This window comes from Rattus rattus, chromosome 2 (assembly GCF_011064425.1).
Source record: "Rattus rattus isolate New Zealand chromosome 2, Rrattus_CSIRO_v1, whole genome shotgun sequence".
In the NCBI taxonomy this organism is placed as follows: domain Eukaryota; kingdom Metazoa; phylum Chordata; class Mammalia; order Rodentia; family Muridae; genus Rattus; species Rattus rattus.
Window position 1 is genome coordinate 41,434,202 of NC_046155.1, and position 22,050 is coordinate 41,456,251.

Sequence of the window (22,050 nt, forward strand, 5' to 3'; positions counted from 1 at the left end):
GGGGGGCGGCACCCCATAATTAAACACATTAATATTTCTGCAATGAAACATGAATATTCACACTCAGTGGGATAAATAAAGCTTATAAATAACTCACACATCAGCCCAGGACAGGTTTTGTGATGTAGTGAATTTCCCACAAACTTAAAAGAAAGAGTGCTGGAGGCTTCTGAAGTGTTCTCGATTCAGGTCTGTGGAAAGTGACTTGTGCCGTAAGGTGCCATCACTATGGCTGTGTGAGGTGGTAGATCCCTGGGGGCTTCTTAAGACAGTCCCCGCAGATCTCCAGCCTTCCCCAGCAGAGAGCATCCCTTGCTGTCGCATTCACATTGGGGCCCCCTTAACTTTCCTACCCATGTCCTGAAATGATAGCAAATACGGCCCACCAAAGCCTGGTCAGGTCGACCCTGGTTCCTGTGAGTGAGTAGCCTGGATGAGAATTCCACAACCCTCCAAGCTTGGGAAAGACTGCATACCAGCCCAATTTTCTAGGCCTCTCACTAGTTATCAAATTATTAAAAATTTGAAAAGATTGCAACAAATTGTCTGCTTAATTTTACTGAGCGCAGCCTTTCCCAGATGTCCTTCGCGGTGGAGCCCTCCTTTGGAGGCTGTCCATGAGTTAAACGGTCTCTGGCTTCGCTAGTCGCTGTCTAGGGTGCTGAAGTCTGAGCGGGGCTTCGGTAGCCAAAGAATTCGGGTCTATCCCTCTCGCTGGTACCATGCCTTCTGGGCTCACCGGAGGTGCCCAGAAGAATAAACTAATTAAGGTAAAATGTGCAACAGCGATGTGGAGCCTTGTAGATCATAAACGGGAACGGCAAAATCAATGGCGGCCCCTCTGTAGGCAGAGGCCCAGAGGCCTGGGCGACAGGAGGGTTGGGAGCCTGTGATTTAGGAAGAGCAAATGCGCTGGCAGCTGCAACCTGGGTAATTAGGTGTGTCAGGAAGACAGATAAACAGCGAGCTGTGCGGGTCGATGGCACAGGCAATAAACACCCAGCATTGGCCCCTGGCCCAAGTCAGTGCTGAGGTGGGCCTCGCCTCCTGGCTCCTTGTAGCTGCACTTTGGTCCCAGGGTCCCACACTAAAGTGGGCCAGCGCTCAGAAAGAGGAGGGGCTGTCAGCGGGGTGGGAAGTGGAAAGAGGCTCTCCCGAGGCTCTGGAGAAAGACTGAAAGAATGGGGGCCCAGGAAAAGGATGCCACTGGGCGGGGGAGGGGAGCTCCGTGGGTCAGCGTTACAGAGGTGAGTCTGGGAACTTTTAGGCACGGAGGTTACCACCAAACAGCTGAGTGGCTTTGTGACAGCCAGCAGCATCCATTTGTGGGGTGATCTTGGGGAGTCACCTACTTATCCTTCTCTCTTAGCTACGAAATGGGGTAATGGGAACGGCTGCCTCTCCATCAGGGCTATTATGAGAGTAGGTTAGTTAGTGTCTGTAAAGTGCTTCCAATGACGCCCGGACACAGGATAAATCCCGCAAACAACAAGAGCCTCTCTGTCCAGTGCTTCCCCGTCCTCCAGGGAATTACAGGGCATGACCAGGCCAGTCCTCAACAAACCACATCCCAGGAGGCAACTGTGACATTAAGTTTCAAATGCCTCACAAGACTCAGTCAATGGAGAGCCAGCAGAGCAGTGATGGCCCCAGGGGAGAAAGAACTAGTCCAGACAAAGGCTGTATTTGAAAAGAATGGACCCAGACTCACGCGGTCTCTGGTGGAATACCTGCCCTCTTCTCCCTCCCTCTATCCCAGAGTGAAGAGGTAAACTCTGTCAGCTCCCTGCCAGTGCTTCCCCACTAATGCTCCCCCACTAATGCTCCCCCGCTGGTGCTCCCCCACCATCATCCTTAGCTTCCTCCAGAATCCCCCCAAGAAAACTCGTGCCACATAGATAAACCGTGGTTCAGGTATCCACTCCTCTACGTGAAGTTGCACAGATACTGTCAGATGGCAATGCCCAGCTCCAAACTGGCATGATGTGGCAAAGCCCTCTCAGCCGGTGTTACAAGGCTAGTGGGAGAAGCTCTGGGTCCTTAGCTAAGACCAAAGTGGTGAACTCTGGGACCCTGTACTCCATGTACCTGTGCTTTCGTGCATGTGTGCATGTGTGTGTGGGTGAGGGTCAGAGGACAACTCTGTGTGTGTGTGTGTGTGTGTGTGTGTGTGTGTGTGTGTGTGTGTGTGTGTGTGTATGGACAACCTTGGGTGTCATTCCTCAGGAGTTGTCCCCTTGTTCTTGCTTTGTTTTCCTCTTGAGACAGGGTCTCTTACTGGCCTAGAGCATGCCTACTAGGGCAGGCTGGCTGCCAGTGAACCACTGGGATTTACTTGTCTCTACCGTCCTGGAGTTGGGATTACAAGCATGTGACATCTGCACCTGACTTATGGATGTGAGTTCTGAAGAGCGAACTCAGTAGCACTTTACTGATTCATCTCCCCACTGCCCAATCCTTGTATTTGAAAACACGGTCTCGGGGTTGGGGATTTAGCTCAGTGGTAGGGTGCTTGCCTAACAAGCGCAAGGTCCTGGGTTCAGTCCCCAGCTCTGAAAAAAAGAAAAAAAAAAAGAAAAGAAAAAGAAAAGAAAACACGGTCTCATATAACCCAGGCTATCCCCTACATTCACTATGTAGCTAAGGATGGCCCTGAACTCCTGATCTTCCCCATGGCTCCTCAGGGCTGAAAGCACAGACACGTGTCACACCACCTAGCTTTTCCCACACTCTATGGTGCTGCTTTGGTGGCCTCTCTTCGGGCATGCTGCTCATGGTCGCATGGGCACAACACAGGCTATATGGGGAGTGCAGCTTCTGAGCTTGTCTTCCAAAGGAGCCAAGCTAGGGCAGCTGAGGACCAGGACTCTGCATCTAAGGGGAAGTAGACCGGGGATGCAGAGACCCGAGAATCCATTGCAGGGCCTGAGAAAAGGGTGGGGTTTCAGAAATAAATAAGATGGCGTGCATTAAAGCCTGATGGGGCACAGGAAGCTCCAGACAGCAATGTGGGTACCGGGCGAGCAGGCGCTGTGTAAAGCTTGATTTTTTTCTGAGTGTCTAGTGAATTCCAAAGCTTCTAGCACAGGCATCACGCTATGGGTAGTGAGGCACAGGGCCTCTGGTTGCAGCTGGAGCCAGCCTGGCTGAAGGAGGAACTGGGCAAGAGGTGCATCTCCAGAGAGCAGATGGCCCATCTGCTGTGTAGGCAGAGGAGGCCGGAAGAGCAGCCTGCCCAGATCCTCTCTCTCTCTAGCACGGTGACTGACACCTCATTTCCTCTCTGGGAGGTTACGAGTGTCCCTGCAGAACGCGGAGTGTCTCCTTAGGTGTGACACAGCCCAGAAGCTCTAAAGGAGGAATTAGAAATCTGAGTTTGTAAAAACCAAAGTTTCCCATCTTACAAAACCCACTAGGAGCGAGGCTGGAAGAAAAATGACAAGCCAGGGAAAACCAACCACGACGTGTGTTTCAGACAAAGGGCTAATTTTCCTAATTTATAAAGAGGTGTTCCAAATCAATAAGAAAAAAAGACCAATAGTCAATAGGGAAAAAAATGGGCAAAAGCTAGGCATAGACAAGAGAGTCAAATATATAAAAATATTCCCGGCCTCACTCATTTAAGAAAAATGAAAATTAAAACCGCTCTTGGAAATCAATTTTTTCCTATCAGATTGGCAAATACGGAAAACAGAGTTGATGAAGTGTTGTTAGTGAGCCTTTGGCAAGTGTTTGCTCATCAGACACCCAAACAGCGAGGCAAGTGCGGCCCCGAGGGAGGGCAGCCTGGTACTCATGTGTGTATTCCCTTGACACGGTCACTCTGTTTCTGTCAGTTTATCTTAAAAATATCCACGCAATCATGGGAAGCAGGGGGTTATATGAGCTCATTCACTGAGTGACATCCTTTGTAAGGAGAAAAAGGAAAGAAAACACGGTCTCATATAACCCAGGCTATCCCCTACATTCACCATGTAGCTAAGGATGGCCCTGAACTCCTGATCTTCCCCCTGAATTGCATGCAAGCAATACCAGTGTTTGCCCATCGAGAAGTGATTTAATTAATGGCGTATCTATACGTGGGAGTACTATACAGCCATAAAAGAATGCAGGGTCCTTCTGTGTGTTGTTGTGAAGTAATATCCAGAGCATATTTAAAATGCAAACAGCAGAATTGAGATCAGGACCCGCTGTGTGCATGCAAGATGGGGAGGTCTGTGAAGCAGAGCTGGGGTGGGGGCAGTTAATAGAGATATTTTAATATAGCTTTAAGCACAGGGCTAAAACAGAGGCCCTCAAAAGAAAGGCCAGACACACCCAAAAGCACAGCTGTGAACTCTCCAAGGAAGAGTCATAGAGAGTTAGTGTGGTCGTGGGAACCTCCAGGGAAAGCCGCCCAGACCACGGACGGCAACGGTGTCTTCTTGCACATGCCAGTCCACTGCTCATCTTTTTAACAGAGTGGGTACAAAGAGAGTGAGTGCTGCGTTCACAGTTGGTGCTGACCCACCCACTACCACACACCAGTCAGGGGCAGGTGGTGACAGGGACAGGCGTGTCAGGGTAGAAACTCCAGAGGATGGATCTGCCTAAGAGTTAAGGGGTCCCAGGCTCACAGATGCGGAGGGAGGCCCTAGCAGTCTCTTGTCCCCTCCTGTCTAGTGCATGTTCCCACAGAAACCCTGGCTTGTCTTTTCCCAGAACAGTTCAGCACAGGTAGGCTTCCAGGACCTGGCTTTCTTCAGACTGGTTAGTTCTCTTCCGTTCTCTCTCCAATTCTCAAGCCTTGCCCCAAGCCCACTTTCAACTCTCAAATGACAGTCTCCCCCTGCATCTAGCCCTTTTGCTGCCGGGATGGAGCCTATTACCTTCCTCTCAGGGCACCTGTGGAGGTGCTGGCCTTCTGTGGCCACTGAATCACCCTGTGCTGTCAGGGCGTATTTAGCAAATGCAGGTGCAAACCACTACGTTCCTTTCACCCTTTAACCCAACTTCACACAAGAGTCCGTATTTGACGCTAAGTTGACAGGCACCTCTCTGAGTTCTGGAGTACAATGTTGAGCCAGACAATGTATGAGAACTGGACAGAGCTAGCATATAACCCACTCCCAGACTCAGGTAAGAGGTACGAGGACAATAAGCCAGTTAAAGAAGTAAGGGCATAGGGGTTGGGGATTTAGCTCAGCGGTAGAGCGCTTGCCTAGCAAGCACAAGGCCCTGGGTTCAATCCCCAGCTCCGAAAAAAAAAAGAAAAAAGAAAAAAAAGAAAAAAAAAAGAAGTAAGGGCATAATGTAAGATAAGGTGCCTCTTAAGGGGGCCTTACTTGAAGAGTGAGCTCTGCGAAAAGCATTTCAGGCCTGAGGAGCAGCAAGTCTGAACTTCAGGCAAAGGTGTAGTAAGTGGAGAAAGGGGGAAAGGTTAGCACAGTCATTTGGCTATGCCAGGAAAGGGTTGCAGGTAACCTAAAGACCTTGAAAATGGTCTGCAGTGCCACTGGAGGGAGGAGACTTTATGAAGTCTGCATTGTTCATGTTCTATTGATGAGTCAAGACAGAGGGGTCAAGAGCTTGTCTAAGGTCACCCACAAGTTTGCAAGGACTGACTCCCAGAGGATATTGCCAGGGACTTTAGTGTTAACATCTCAAATCTGGCTGGGGGAGAGACGCTGTCAACACCCCAAAAGGCCACGTGACTACAGTGGCTGGCTTAGGCTCTCAAAGAAGCTCTCAGGATCCTCACAGAGGGCAGGGTAGCAATGGCTGAGTGCTGTCTGGGCTGGACCCGAGGAAGTGCTGACATGACACAAATGTCCCTGCCCTATGCCCACCCCATGTTGATGAATCAATGGATCACTCAACTACAAAATTAACTCAAACCCACAGACATCCCTCAAACCCACAGAAGGTCATCAGGAGGGGTACACGAGGCTGAGACTGCCGGATCAGTCTCCTAGAGCCAGATCTTTTGGGCTGTGGTGTTGTGACATCTCTCTTGGCTTTCTTCTGCTTGGGCAGGGACTTGCTCTCTGTTTCTTCCTGAGACTTATTTAGTCAATTTTAATTAAGCTCTTGGGATAGTAGCGACCTGGCTAGGGCCACTTGGAGTCACACAGTGACCCTTTCTCTTGCCTAGGGTCACCCAGAAAAGTTTGGGTGGACTGACTCCCAGAGTATATTGTAGGATCTCAGGCGCTTCTAGGCACTTTAGTGTTAACATCCCAAACCTGGTTGATGGAGCCTTTAGAGATCTTAGTTGTGGGGCTTAGAGACCAGGGACTGGGAGAGGATGCCAGACGGTGAGAGAAACTATAGGCTGTCCTGGGAAAAGCATGGAGGGATCCCCAGTGCTTAGAACAGTGTTGGCACATAGTAGGTGTTCACTAGCAATTTGTCCAAAAACATCAATGGGGACTACTCATTGTTTGGCTGACCACAGACTTGGGATGATTCCCGGGTAGTGAATCACAGACTTCTTGGGCTGCAGTGTGGCCTTGAGAGTTAAGTGTCAACAGCCTGGTAATGGGTTCCTATCCTATTCAGCTTTCTAACTTGATTGTTGCAGCTCAGGCGGAAGTCTTCTACCCCCCCACCCCCCAAACAACCCTCTACGGAACCTTTGCTCTGGGATCCACAATGACTACTCTAAGAACATGCACGAGGGGGGCTGCTGCCTCAGAGACAGCGCTCAGGTCCCCTCCCAGTGCGTTGTCTGGGGGAAGCGGTCCCTTCCTCTGGCATCTCGCCTGAAGAGTGCAATCAGGACAGTTGTCCCCCGTCCTGCTTCCTGGCCTTCCAGGGCCTTCCTGGGGACCTGTCCCTTCTGCAGGCATCCTCGACTCTGCTTCTTTTCTGACCTTGCCCCACATTAAAGAGTTGATCAGCCCATCAATTAATCTCGTCCTAATCCAATCTCGGCTTGGTGGAGAGAGGGCAGTAAATCCAGCTGGGCAATCATGCCCTGATATTTGTGTTGGGATAATTACCATCTCTCAGGCCTCACTCGGTGGCAAGATGAGATGAAAACCCATAAAACACCACTCAGGGCTGTGGCTCATTGTTTCTTGGCGGCACAAGACTGGCTTGCAGCCAGCCAGCCTGCCCACCCCTGCCCCTGGCATGGGGCCCCAACCTTTCCCCCTCTCATTCATGCAACTGGCTGATCTCAAACTCCAGGAGCAGCCTGGGTGGGATGCTGGATTACGACTGGCAGTGGAAAGCCTGTGGGTGTTGGTGGGGAGTGTTGGGGGGTGGAGTCCCACAGTCAGGTACTTGTTAGCCTCCTGGACCTTGGAGAGCTCGGGGCAGCATTGGTTTGTGGAAATCCAAACCACAGAGTAGACCAAGAGCTGGCTATTATCTGGAAGTGTCCTGTGCACACCCAACCTCACCTCTAGGGGGCGCCATGGTTGGGCTACTCTGCCGGGTTTGGGTGAGTCAGCTAACTTCTTAACACCCTAGTTTCTTCAATGCAATGTTAGACTGCTAATTCCTTCCTAACCAGACTGCTGGGAGGCTGCCTGAGAGAAAGCACTGAGGGTTGGGAGCCAGGGCCTGGCACCCAGAAGGTGTTCTTTATATTAGTCACCATTAGCCTGGTGGACATCAGTCTCCTGGCTACCTAGTGTGGTCTCTGGGCCATCTGTACCTGGTAGACCCAGGAGCTGGCAGTCAGGAATAGCAGGCCCATGTCCTGACTGGAGGAGTCGGAATGCATTTATGTAGACACTCACTCAACAGGGATGCACATGGCAGTATGAGAAGAGCTGGAGGAAGCTCCAAGAACTCCAAGGTCAGCCTTCCTCAGAGTCCTGTGCCCACCACCGCCCTGATACACAGACTGGCACACAGGAATCTGTGGGAGGAATCCTTGCACTGGGCTAAAAGCTGAGGAGGCAAATTCTAGAAGGTCTCCAAAGTGCTGAGAATAGCCTAGGAGAGCATGGGAATAGTCCAGGGACATCTGTTGATTCCAGGAGTGATTCACATGAGCTGGAGGGCCACACAGGAGTGGTGGAATGGCAGGAGGGGAGGACGGGAGGAGGGGGGCAGGGGGAGAGAAGTGGGGGGAGGCACCTCATGCCAAGGGAGAAAATGATGTTCGGTCTGAGGGAGAAGGTTCTTTTTCATGCCCCGCTGTCCCAGTTCAGGGTCCCGAGGATGAAAATCCAAACTCCACCCCCCCCCAGGAGATGAAAGGTCATCCTGGGGTCTCTGTCCAGCACAGGAGGTCTTGGAGGTAGAGGGGACTGGCTGAGAAAGGGCTGTCAGTGAAGGGAAGAGGTATCTGGGGCAGGAAGAGAACCCACAACCCGATCCTCACCTGAGAAGGCGTTATTGGTGTTGAGAAAGTAGATCTCCTCACGGCCATCCCCATCGATGTCACAGGCTGTGACCCCAATGGCATTCCCCTGCCGATCCCTCAGAGCATAGTAGGGTGAGCTGCGCTCATCCACTGCGATGTTTACCAGCCGCCTCTGGGCTCGGTTGTACTTCAGGACCAGGTTGGGGCCGTTGTACCTGAGAAGGAACAAAGAGAAGGTTTCGATGGTGAGTCCACCCAGCTCAGAGTCCATTGCACTTGAGGAAGTTGGCCCGTGGCATACACAGGAAGGAGCTTTGCCTCAGGAAGCCCTGGGTCTGAAAGAAACTGAGGTTAGAGAGAAGTGGATCAGAGCCATGCAGAACACAATTCAAGGAGTGGGCTGGTCAAGGGGAGCAGGCAGCCCCAACTGAGGGCCTGGCTGAAGGAAAACCTCCTTGACTTTTACCTTGTCCATTTCACGGTAAACGGCATTTTCCCACCGATGACCTCATTAACTTAAAAAAACAACAAGCTATGCGGCTAGAAACTCGCTTCGCAAGGGAGAAACAGATGAGGTCCCTCAGAGAAACTGCAGCTCAGAGGAGCTGAGTGTAACTCCCTGGGGAGGGAAAACGGGATGAGGTGTCAGTGCCTGTGCCCAGGCACCTCTCTGCTGCTCTCCTGGGACCTCCTACCCACAATCTGCACCCCGTGTGAGTTATCCCTGAGAGTCTGCTAGGAGGAAACACCAGATCGTGCGTGAGATGAGAGACGACCCCTCTCGGGGTTGAGGGTTACCGGGCTGGATACTTTTCTTAGGGAGTTGGGACGAAAGTTGAAGCTGCCCTTCACTCATGCCTGTCTCTCCTGAACCCACACAACCCTCCTTGTCACATGGAAGCCCAAGGTTTGTCTCTGTATGAGGGACTTTACACTTTGCTGTGCCCTCTAGGTGGGATGCTGGTCTAGACAGTCATACGTCTGGCTTCCCCCAACCCCCATGTTCTTCAAGCCCTCGCTGACCGTACTCCCTGCATCTGTATCTCTAACCACTCTTCCTCCGCGTTCCCCATGCAGCCTCACAGCTCTAGCAGTCTCTGTGTTTTGGCCCGTCTTTCCCTGCTCTCTCCACTGGAACGTTGGCTCTGCGAGAATAGAACCTTCTCTTCTTGCTGTGCTCTACAACCTAGCACAGCACCCGACATATAGTAGGTGCTCACTAAGTCTTTATTGAATGAAATCTCTGAGTCCTGTGGGCTTGAGTGTCCCAGGGTCGCTGCTTTCCCACCCCTCTTCCACCTGGGGGAAGTTGAGGGTATCCAAGGTTCTTCCAGGCAACACGGCCAAGTATGATGCCTCCCACCCCAGAACTGCAGCCTGCCAGAGAAACCCTCATGCCCCCATTCACCAGAGACTGCAGCTAGCCTGTGTTTCCAGCTGGGTGGTGCATCCACCATGAGCTGGCTTAGATGACCCAGGGAGGACAATCCGTTCTTGTAGGTCTTTGGGAGAAACCTCGCCTTAGTCCTGAAATAGATCCAACCTAGCCCTCTCCCTTGTCACCAGAAGCTGGAGAAGTTCAGGGGATGCTGGTGGCTGGCCAAGAGCCTTCTGGTACCCACAGAGTGAAAGGGGAGATGGAGCTCACGGGGGCCGAGTCAGCATTGGGTGATGGGAGGGTGCGCCTTAGACACCTTGACGAAGTGTGTCTGAGAGCTGAGCATCAAGGGCGGAGTGTTACCTTTAGAGACACGCCAAGGCGGCGGAGACAGAACACGCGTTCTAGCCCTGTCAGCAGCTGGCTCTGGCCCCAGGGGATGGATGTGACTTTTAGTGTAAAATACTAGCCCTGAAAACCCTAGGCCCTCAGCTCTTCCATCGGACTACATCTGTCTTCTCAGACCATGTGTTCACTGGGTGCTGGCCTCACTAAGAGCACACACTGTCATTCAGTGTCTTGCTTGAGCCCCACAACCCAGAAAGGAAAAGGTAGGGCATGTTTCTGAAAGAGCAACCAAGAGTTGCAGAGGCCAAGTGAGGTCCAAGGTCACACAACCTGGGCTTCTCCCTTCAGGGCAGGAATTCTATGTTCTTTCCATGCTGGCTGAGACACCATTGCTCAGTCCTGTGCATATTTGGCTTCCCCAAAGTAGCAGCTCTGAGGAACGTAAGTGGTGGAGACAAAGTTTGCAAAGTGCTTTCTGATCCTCTGCTCCATGGAGGCCCTAACTCTGCTTTACTTAGGGCTGTGGCCTTGGGCTGTAGACTCTGCTGTTCTCTTCGGTGAGGTGGAAACTGGACTAAACAAGGAGACCTGAGTGTGTCTGTGGGGCAAGCATCCAAGCCTGCTCTCTCACGAGTGTGGCCATGGGGCGAGCATTCAAGCCTGCCCTTTCACATTCAACCAGAATGATTCCAAGTAGATGATTTCCACCATACCCTTCACCTTCCAGAATCTGGTGAGCAAGGGGTCCCCAGGCTGAGTGGGACATCCTGGAAGCGCTATGGGTCCAGGGGTAAAAGATGGGGAAAGCTAGTGTCCCCCCCAGGATGTGGTGGGGGAGTCCCCACCTAATGCCCAGCATGGATACCCATTTCATCCCCTACCTCTTGGGTAATGCAGATGCTTGCCATGCTCTGGGGCCAGCTCCCAACAGGAGGGGAGGAAACATGGCTTCCCCACATGTTGGAGACTAGCCCTTTTATCCTGAATCTGGGTGACTGGGGTGGGCAAACGACTCTTGTCCCTATGAAGTGGCCCTTGATCATCTCTTCTTGTAAGATCATGGGGTGCTTCCTATGGAGATTGTGGGTGAAGTAGACAGGCTGGGTCAGTCTTGAGTGGCTACACAATTAGCACATGTCAAGGGGCTCTCCAAACTCACATGGGACATAGGAGGAGGTCTGATACTCTGGTCACATCTCCCCAGGGATTAGAGACATACATTCTGTTTTGTGTGGGGGTCTGAAAACTCTCAAGGCACAGCCAAGTCAGGGCAGTGCCCCAGAGGCCAGCCTTCCCTCCATCGGGTCTCCCTGGGCTAGCCCTACAGCACTAACATCTGCTGTCCCAGGCTCCCCCCAGGACAACCCCCCACCAGCCTGCTTCCTCACCAGCCCCTGAAGACGTACTGCCCTTTCCGGCTGCACCTGTGTCTTTGTTCAGCTGCAGCCCCCTGCTCCGTGGGGAACATTCTCCCACCCTCCTGCCTCCATTCTGTGTGAAGTCAGCCCCACGTGCCAGACTAGATGTGACCTTCTCTCTTCCGGGTATCCTGCAGTGTCTTGCCTCGGCGAGCTCTCGAGAGGGCAGAGGTGCGTCTGTACCACATCCCTTCTCTCATTAAGTGCACACTGCCGGAGTCCAAAAGGATGTGTGCCTCTCTGCGTGTGCTATGCTTCGAGCACTCTATGGCAGGTACTCATACACAGACCGCAAGAAGGGCTTAGGGGAGAAGGGGGGGAGGGGTGGGTGGGGATGGAAGGCGTGAGGGGTAGGGATGGGAGGGTGAAGGGTGAAGGGTGAAAGTGAAGGAGTGAGAAGTGGAGGGTAAGAAGGGCAGGGATGGTATGTGTGGATGCAGGGGGGAGGGTGGGTGGTGGAGGATGAGGGGGCGAGGAGTGGAGAGGGAGGGTCAGGATAAGAGAGGATGGGTAAGAGGAGGAGAGGGAGGGGACTGGGGGGATGAGTGGGGAGGGGTAGGAAGGGAGATAACGAAGATCAAGGAGTGTGTGTGTGCACGTGCAAGCATGTGTCTGTGTGAGTGTATGTGAATGTGTGTGAACATGTGTGTAAATGTGTCTCTATGTGCATGCATGTGTGTATGCATGTGTGTGCATGCACGTGTGTATGCATGTGTCTGTGAGTGTAAGTGTATATGTGAGTGTGTGCATGGGCACACACATGCGTGTGTGTCTGTGAGTATATATATGTGCGTGTAAGTGAGCATGCATGTACATGCCTGTGTGAGCGTGCATGTGTAAGTGTGCATGTGTGTCTGTGTATGTGTGTAGGTAAGAGGAATGAGGATTGGGGGTAAGGTTGTGTGTCTCTGTGTGTGTATGGGAGTGAGCAGTGAGGGCGCGCACATGCGTGTTTGTGTGTGTACGTGTGTGTGTGTGAGTGAGAATGTGTGTTTGTGGGTAAGGGTGTGTGTAGTATAGGGATGAGGGTGTGAAGGTGAGTGTGCTGAAGTGAGGGATGGGGTGAGAGTTGAGCAGAAAGGAATGCATCCAAGTCATCGTGGGCGGCCTTCAGGGAGCAGTTCCCGAGAGCACAGTGTGTGCCACGCACTTTTAAATCCCACTTCATCCTGAGATGCCTGGGACGCTGGTCCTCTTCGTGACCCCATTTTATAGATGTGAACACTAGAGTACAGAGGTGACGTGACTCATCCACAGTCCCTCTGTGGTATCAGTGCCGCTCTGAGGAGCCTGGGCAAAACATGGGGTCTGTGCTTCTCTTCTCTGACACTTGCTGGGGAACATTGGGTGTTTGTAGAAGCCCAAGGGGCTTTGAAAGCTCAGTTAAATGGAGCCAGGAAACCGGGCGGGGCCCCACGTTTTTGAAAGATAGCTGTGCAGTGAAATATCAAAGAGCGTGCCAGCCACGGTTATACTAGCACAGTCTGGGGGTGCATCCTGACGGTGGCTTGAGCTTGTCACCCTGCTCCTCTAAGTTTTCAGCTTCCTCATCTGTAGCTCGGTGCTGCTCACACCTTGAAGGACCGCCGTGAGGCGTGTGAGAGTATGTGTGACAACACTTGGTAAACTGTGAATAGTTACACAATTGTAAGCTCTTATCATTAAAAAAAAAAAAAATCACAACAAGCCCAAGGCGTGACCTTTTGCTCCCCGGTGATCAAGTAGTTAGTGTTTAAACATGCTACTACTTCTCATACCCAAACATGCTACCCTGGTTAGGGAGGTGGACTTCTTTATCTATTTCTCAAAAGAGTTGTCTTTATAAGTGGTCTCAGCTTTCCCATCATGCATATCCTTTTCCCATCTAACCTTGGTTCAAAAAGTCGCTCTGGTTGCTGTCCTTGGTGGCTCTAATGTGGCCAGAGTGAGGGAGGCCCTGTCTGCCCTTATGGAGTTTAGCCTCTTGGAAACCAGTGGCACTATGGCCACCCCCAACTGTCCTCCACTCTCCCGTAGGACAGCTTCCTCACCGGGCTTTACAACGCCCTGCCTTACTTTCTTCCCTCTCCGGCTTCCTCTCCTTTCCCCACTCTGCTGGGTTCCTTTTCCTATTTTTACCTTCGGACTGCTGGAGTCCCCAGGCCGGGCCTTGGTTCTGTTGTCTTCTCTCTCTCTCTGTTTCCTAGTTGGTCATATCCATTCTCATGACTGACAACCCCTAAATTTATATTTCTAGCCCAGGCTCCGACTCATATATCCGATGGCCTACCTGACATCTCCCCTCATGCGCCCGAGATGGAGCATGTCCGAAATGGAACTATTGATTGCGCCATTTCTCCCTCCCCCAAGTAGGCACCCAAGCACTAAACCAGGGAGCTTGGCATCGGCCTCAGCCTCCCCTCCCCTTCATCTTCCCATCTAATCCATCAGCCCTTCTTGTCATATCTACCTCTAAAAATACCTCAGCGTTATTCTTTTCTTCCCTCCCCGACTGACTGCCACCATCTCTGGGGTGCCTCCTTTCTCTGTTTTCCTCGTTCGCCTCACTGATCTAATCTCTTTTATGAGTCAGAAGCATCTTTTTAACACATAAGTCAGAGCGTGCCAGCTACCTCCTTGAACCTCTTGGGTGGATGCTGTGGTTTGAGTCTGATGTGTTCCTCACAGACCCGAGTTCTCAAACCCTTGGTCCCCAGCAGGTGGAGTTTTCTTAGGGGGCGCTGTGGAACCTTTTGGACAGGAGGCGTGGTTGGTGGAAGTGAGGGTGGGGCTTTGATGATTAACCAGGATCTCCTTCTGGTCTTATTTTCCGCTTTCTGACCCACCAAAATGTGGACAAAACTTAGCCATAAAGCCATGCCGCCACGCCGCCACGCCGCCACGCCGTCTCTGCCATGGTGGATTTGATTTCTGATACCAATGGCCAAGATAGGATTTTCTTCCTGCTTGTTGCTTCTGTCGGGTGAAGAAAGTGTGAGAGCTGCTGCTGCTGTGGGTTTCACTGGGTCTGGTCTGGCCCCGCCCACTTTGCAGCCGCCCACTTTGCAGCCGCCTACTTGACTGGCTGACTCTGCCCTGTAGATTTCATTCTACTTCTTCCGGCTGCTCCCCACAGCTGGCCCATCTCCTCTCTTAGGGTTCACCGTAAAAGGCAGCTCCCCACAGAGATCATCATTTTCCATCTGATCGCTGCACCCTCTTTTCCGCAGTTACCTGTTCTCTCTCGGTGGCCTGTTTCTCCCAGAGGGCCACGAGAGTCAAGAGGGTATGGACACGCTTCCTGTCCTTCACCCAGTCCACACCAAGTGTACAATAAAGCTCTTTAGAGTGAAGAGTCAGTGCCAGTTGAACAAAAGGCACACTGTGCACTCTCCTGGTTTGTCTTTTTTTTTTTTTAATTGCACTTTTTGTTTATATTTTAAATGTTATCCAATTTCCTGGTTTCCTCTTCAGAAACCCGCTATCCACCCCCCCACCCCGCTTCTATGAGGGAGCTCTCTCACCCACCCACCCACTCCCTCCCGCCTCCCCACCCTTCCATTCCCCTACACTGGGGCATCGAGCCTTGACAGGACCAAGGGCTTCTCCTCTTATTGATGCCCAACAAGGCCATCCTCTGCTACATATGCAGCTGGAGCCATAGGTCCATCCCTGTGCTCTCTTGGGATGGTGGTTTAGTCCCTGAGCGCTCTAGGGTTCTGGTTAGTTGTGTTCTTCCTATGGGGCTGGTTTGTCTTTTATCCTCCAATTTTGGTAATTCTCCAAACATGTACAAACCGCCATGACAGAGAGGATGTGGACAGCTGATATCCAGGGTAGAGGTGAGGAAGAATTACTGATGGAGACAGAAGAGTTACTTTGTTGTTGGTGGTGTTGCTATTGTTGGTCCTGTTGTTGTTGTTGTTGAGGGGAAAAATCCTTTGGCTAAAAGGATGTAATCACTAAGTATTTACTGCATGCCAGGTACTAGGCTAAATAATTTACATATGATATCTCTTTTTGTAAAACAGAAGGCTTTTAGACATGAGAGCTATGTAACAAACTCATTTTGAGAATTAAGAACAGAAAACTTCTTTATATAAAGTAAATTATGAAAAAAAATCTACCTGACATAATAGTCAGGAGAGGAAGAAGCAGGGGCCTGGTATGGTGGTGTGTACTCGAAGCACTTGGGAGTCAGAGGCAGGGGGATTTTTGTTGGTTTGAGGAAAGCCTCGTCTACAGAGTGAACTTCAGGACAGCCAGGTCTATGTAGAGAGACCTTGTCTCAAAGGGGGAAAATCCACAGAGGGAGGCAGGGAGGGAAAGAGGAGGGAGAAGGGCATCTGCATACAGACAGACTGAATGCTGGAGACAGACAGACAGACAGACAGATCACACAAAGATGGACCCAAGAGTGAGCCTATAAGCAGAAACACACACATCAACACAGATGGAGGGTGGGACTCAGACCAACAAAGACGCACAGAAAGGGGAGCTGGTCAACCTGCAGACCAGACAGACGGAAAGATTAGCTGACTGTCAACTTGATTGCATTTAGAGTTACCATGGAAACAAACTTCTGGGCACGGCTGTGAAGAAGTTTCTAGATTGGGAGAACTGAGGAGAGAAGACCCAGCCTAACTGGTGGTGGTGATGACACCATTCTGAGGTGAGGTCCTGAACTGAAGGAAACGGTGCAAACAAGCTGGGTAGGAGTGAGTCTGTCTGTCTGTCTGTCTTGACTTTGAAGCAGCTGCCTTAAGCTCCTACTCCATGCCTTCTCCACTATGATGAGCTGTTAAAGCAATGATGGTATTTAACATTTTTCCATTTAATTTTATTTAATTTTATTTAATTTTATTTAATTTTATTTTATTTTATGTGTTTGAATGTTTTGCATGTATGTACATATACCATGTCCAAGCCTGGTGCTCAAGTAGGCCAGAAAGGGCATCGGATCCTGGGGAACGGGATGCAGATGGTTGTGAGACACCATGTGGGTGCTGGCTGCTGAACCTGGGTCCTCTGCCAGAGCGGCAAGTTCACTTAAGCACTGAGCCGTCTCTGCTGTCTCTCAAAGCAATGATAAAAGTAACAAACACAGCATGTCACCAGGAGGTCAAGATGTTGTCACCGGGAAACAGTCCCATATGGTGGGCTACCTTAGACAATTCCTATAACAATGTTTTAAAGATATGTTGTATTTTCAGGACTATGGGCCTTAAAAGACATATTTTATTTTTGGTCACATTAATAAATACCCTCAGCTATAAGTTAAAAGAAGTGAGTTTCTGGTAAAAAGTGATTAGCTAGCCATTAGATAAGATTAATTGAAAGACAAACTTATATTTGATCTAAAGCAATAATCAGTCAAAGAACAGTATGTGGCCTCCTGCCTGCTTTTGTAAATAAAGTTTTATTGGAACATAAGCATGCAAAATTCATGCATCACGTATAGCTACTTTTGGCAAAAGACAGGATTGAGTGGTTGCAACAGGGACTGTATGACCTAAAAGCTAAAAATACCATCTGGCTCTTGGCAGATAGAAACTGTCATCCCTCGTCAAAAAGGTGTTAGCCATATACATTATCACAATTTACATCTATAATATCTCAAATATACGATATATGATAACATATGTATGTTTTATAACACACATATATGATGACATATGTGACATACAATACACACACAAATATATATGAAACATATATATTCGCAAGTGGTAATATACTTTGAGTCTGGGATGGCTTTGTGATTTGCCTGGATAGTGAAAACATGGTGACAATGACGATGGGCCAGTTCCAGTCTCAGCCCTTCAGAGGCCCAGCAGTTTCCATTTGTCTCTGGGGAAAGACGATTACCACGTAAGAAAAATCAGATGCTCGTAAGATAATCAGGAGCTGCAGAAGTCGAGTCAGCTCCATGGATGAGGGAGAGGAGAGGCACCAGGCAGGCAAAGTAAAGACTTCTTTGGCCCTCAGTCTAGCCTGTTGATACTGGAAACAGCAGTACCAGGCTACCCGGGGATTGTGTAGAAGAGAAGAACTATCCAGCAGGTTCTAGACCAAATTCCTGAGGCACAGAATGGGAGCAATGATAAATCATCTTAAAGCCATTAAGTTTTTGGAAAGAGATCAGATAACAATGAGCTATCACCTCAGACCTAAGGGAAAGAAAAATATATCCCTGGAAGGTAGGAAAAAGGATTATTCATAAATCAGTGGAGTTCTCTGGGCAAGCCATTTGAATTCACAACTGGCCTGTCTGTCCAGTGGAAGGCTGGATACCGTTGGCTTGTGGATGGGTCTTAGAATATCGGATTGTGTCCTCAGAGCCCGCAGAGAAGAGCTAAGAACGAACAGGGAGCCTGGCGTGGGGGTGCATGCGACAATCCCAGTATCTGGGAAACTGAGGCAGGATGAGGCAGGAGGAACACAGACTGGAAACAAATGAAGAAAAACCGAGAAAACCAGAACAGTCCCTACCGTTCCCCACAGGGACTCCAGGGATCACTGTGTTTTGAGTTCTTATTTTCTTTCTAGCATATCACAGCTTGGATGTGAAAGATCTCTCATCCGCTCGTGTGTTTGAAGACTTTATCCTGAGCTCATGGTGCTGTGTTGGGAAGTCAAGAACTGTGACTAAGACCTGAGTTTCTGGGAACCGGCCTTGGGGGCAGTGCCTGTATTCTGGCCCAAGCGTTCCGAGTCATGTTCTGCCTGTACCGCTATCTCTCATTGCCCGGGCCCAAGTTTTTCCAGGCACCTCATCTTCCCAACCGTGCTGGACCACACCCTCTGAAACTGTGATGGGAAAGCACTCTCTCCATTCTGGAGCTGTTTCTGTCAGGCATTTGGCCGCAGCGATGGGAGAAGTAACTCCTACACAGCTGTAACTAAGTTTCCCACTTTTAATCGCATTCCTTTGAGCACAGATTATCTCTCTGGAAGTGTACAGGATGATCTTCCTTCCTTTTCTCATGTTTACCTCGTTGAAAGCCATTGGAGTTAAATAGGACCCGAAAACATATGGAAAGGCATTCGGACAGGAGGTTTCCATGTTGCCTTCCCAATAGGATCTGTCTGGAGACCAAGGATTCGCTGTGAAAGAGCGGGGCATCGAGAATGGGAGGTTCCTGGGTGGGGTGAAGGGTGTGGGAAGGTCAGTTCCCTAAGCTGGAAAAGGACATCCCGAAAGAAATGCAAGGCAGATTTGATCTTTATTTAAGAGTGGGCCAGGGTGGAGAAGACCTCACAAGGACAGAGCTCTACCGAAAACAGTGGCTAAGATGAAGGGAAAAACCCCACTTCTGTCCTGAAGGGTGGACAGTTTTCCAAGAAAGGGATGCTTGGAATGAAAAGGTAAGAATAAACTGCGGCCACAAGTGTCTGTGTTCTGTAAAAACTCCACATGGAGTGATTGATGTGCGATTCATTCCAAAAAAGCTCTGCACTCTGTGCTCAGTGCCTTTGGGCTTTCCTGTTTTCTGATGTGCACAGAAGCACCTGGAAGGCAGAGACCCTCACTGGCAGTTCTGTCCCCCACTGCTCCTAGGACGACGTCAGGACTGAGCAGGTGCCCGCTCCTGCCTGCTGATGCTGACAAGATGGTAGAGAGGAAGAAGACCGTGACTCTCTTCCTCAGTGTATCTCCAGGAAGAGAGGGCGACAGGGAGGCAGGCAGACATTGCAGAAACTGTCAAAGGAGGGATCCCGGGGCCAGATGGAGGCTGTTAGTCAAGGCTTTTTGATTGTGTGCGACAAACACTCAGGCTGAACTAGCTGAGGAATTTCTTGGCACGGATTCCAAACTACAGGAACCGTGAGGGTGTAGCTAGACCTGCGGGAGACCCGAGGGCACGTGGAGGGAGGGCTAACAGCTGGGGACTGTGGGACTTTGTCTTCTTTCCCTCTTCTCTGTCTCTCTGGTGGCTTCATTCTCTCACAGCATCCTTCTGCTCCAAGGGTTGAATGGTGATGACGTCCCAGCCTCATCCAGGAGCCCTAGCCTCAGCCTGAATAGAAGGCACCTGCTCCTTCTCTTTTCTTTGTTTCTTTGCGGGGTGGGGGGTGGGATTTTTCTTATTATTTTATTTAGCATTAGTGTATGCGAGTGATGTGTGGGCAGAGTGTGCACACCATGATGTGTGGATAGAGTTGAGCCTTGCTGAGGTGGGGGTGAGGGGGGTCTTGCTTGTTTCTGCCACGGTGTGTATGCCAGAGTAACTGGCCGGTGAGCTCCTAGGGATTCTCCTGTCTCTGCCTCCCATCTTGCTCTAGGCATGCTGGGATTACCGGATGCAAGCCGCTGTAGGACAAACATCAGGGAAGATCTATGATTGGCTCAGCCGGGTTCGTATGGCAATGTCAGAGCCAGGAGAGGGGTGCCTGTGATGGACAGCTTTCAGGTAGGAGCTGTGTGTCGTTCAGAAGAGAAGTGTCTGGAAGGATGAAGGATGCGTCTGTAGGTGACAGTGACTCATCGAGTCTGCTTTGGAAACACACTCCTTAAGGCCTACTGATGGGAGGTAGAGCTTCCCAGAGACATCTGGACACCTTCCATTCTCCTCCAGACACCCAGGGGGAGGTCAACACTGAATGTGGACAGAGCACCTGCCTGTCCCACTACATTCTGGAAGTGGGTCTTGTTTTAAATCTCTTTGCACGGTCCTCATCCATGTATCCAGAGGGCAAGTCTGGGCTGTAGCAGCCATGACTCCAGCATGTAGATCCAGTTGTTTAGGACTTGGGGAGACCATTAAATGCTTTGTCATAAAACATTTTAGATACCTACTCAAACTTTACGGCATGCTATAACTACCCAGGGGCTGCCACTTCCAACTGCTGGCGCCTCTTTCTCAACTGAGGAAGTGTGACAATTTAGGTCCCAATGGCGGGGCACATGGCCTGTGGATGTTTGCTTCTTCTTTAAGAGCAGAAATGGTAAGTTGATTATTGACTCCATGCCATCCCACACTGGTATCCTGCTTAAAATTGGGACCACTGCCAGGTACCATGATGGACATACATGACCTTCGGTATAAATCTCTGCCCAGGGTCTCAGCCTGGTGTGGCTTCCCGAATCTCAAGTGTTCAGGAGACAGAAAGGTAGCTTACATTGGAAGACTTCATAAAATTATTTTTGATCTAGAACTTGAAGCATGCATAGGCTCTTAGTAAGCTATGTATAGGCAAACATTTGTAGATGAAATAGTACAGGCTAAGGAACGTCTGAGAGCAGAAAATCTGCTTAAGGATTGGGTAGATGGCTGGACTGTACAGCGATGTATGTGATGTTGTAGCAGAAGTAACAGAAGGCATGAATAATGACCATGCAGAGAGGCCAGGCTGGTGGTCCCTGCGGCATCATACCAAAGCTTCAGATTGTCCTGGGCAGGGATTGGAGAGGGGTGCCAATAGATGGTCAGCAGAATATGCTATCATAGCAAAGTTGCATTGGAGAGCATTGTCTGTCAAGTATATGCAGGAAGAATTGACCAAAAGACAGAACTGAAGCAGTGCAAGCCAAGCATGGTGGATTAAACCTGTAATAGCAGCACTTGGGAGGTTGAGGCAAAGGGATGAGCATAAATTTGGGGCTAACTTGGGGCTACATGTTGAGTTCCAGGCGGGCCTGAACATTAGAAGTCTGTGTGATTCCACAGAATCCTTTCAAAAGGCTCCTTTGAGCTAATCTAGGTAGATTTTGGCTCCTTGTAAGTTAATGATGTCTAAGACAGAATAGTGGGGAAAAAAAAAACAGAAATACAAGATTTCGAGCAAGAGGGGCAGTTACTAGTTCCAACTGCTTCAGGACAGAAGTGTTGGGTATTGGACCAGCAAACGTGTGTGGGGCAGTGGACCATCTCAGGAAACTTGGGCAGGTTGAGTGGGTTCAGAGACCCTGGCACCCAGGCTCCCAACCAAGGATGGTAGGTGTTTCTCTGCTCCCTACCAGATCCCTCATCTGGAACACACTCCCCACATATGAACATGACCAATAGTCACGTAGATCAGAACAGAGATCTCTATGCTAATGAGTATCTAGATGGGCCCTGAGGGTTTAGCCAATAAGCTTCCCTTCCTAGACACTTCTTCCTTTGAAATGCATTTAATTTCTGGTTCAGCCTGAGGAGGTGGTAAGCACCCATTTTCTATGATGAACAGTCAATAAATCCTGGGATTTCCAGTGGTGTCTAGATATTCAGGAGTGTGGGAACCCCTGGACACAGGCTCATCTTCCTTGGCCTGCAGGCCCTGTTTGTTCCTGAGTCCATCTGTTTCCAGCAACAACTGGATGACCCGGAGCTTGGTAACCCCAGCTTTGTCCTCAGCCTATGCCGTTTCTCACTCAGGCTGAGGCCCACGTCTTAGGCTGAGTTTTCCCACCACCTGAACGGTTTATCTGCGCTTCCTGCAAGCCCAGCACCTGATGGTGGTGTGGGGTAAACGCAGTCTAGTGTTCTGCATTTCATCTGCCTGGTGGAGTTTCCGCGCCTCTGAGGCAAGGCAGAACACGGAACCACAAATGTGTTCGGGAATTTGGAAGCTGCTGGTAACCTTTAGGGTGGCTCTTTCTTAGAGAGGACAGAGGCTTGGAGCTGCAGTGTAGACAATTC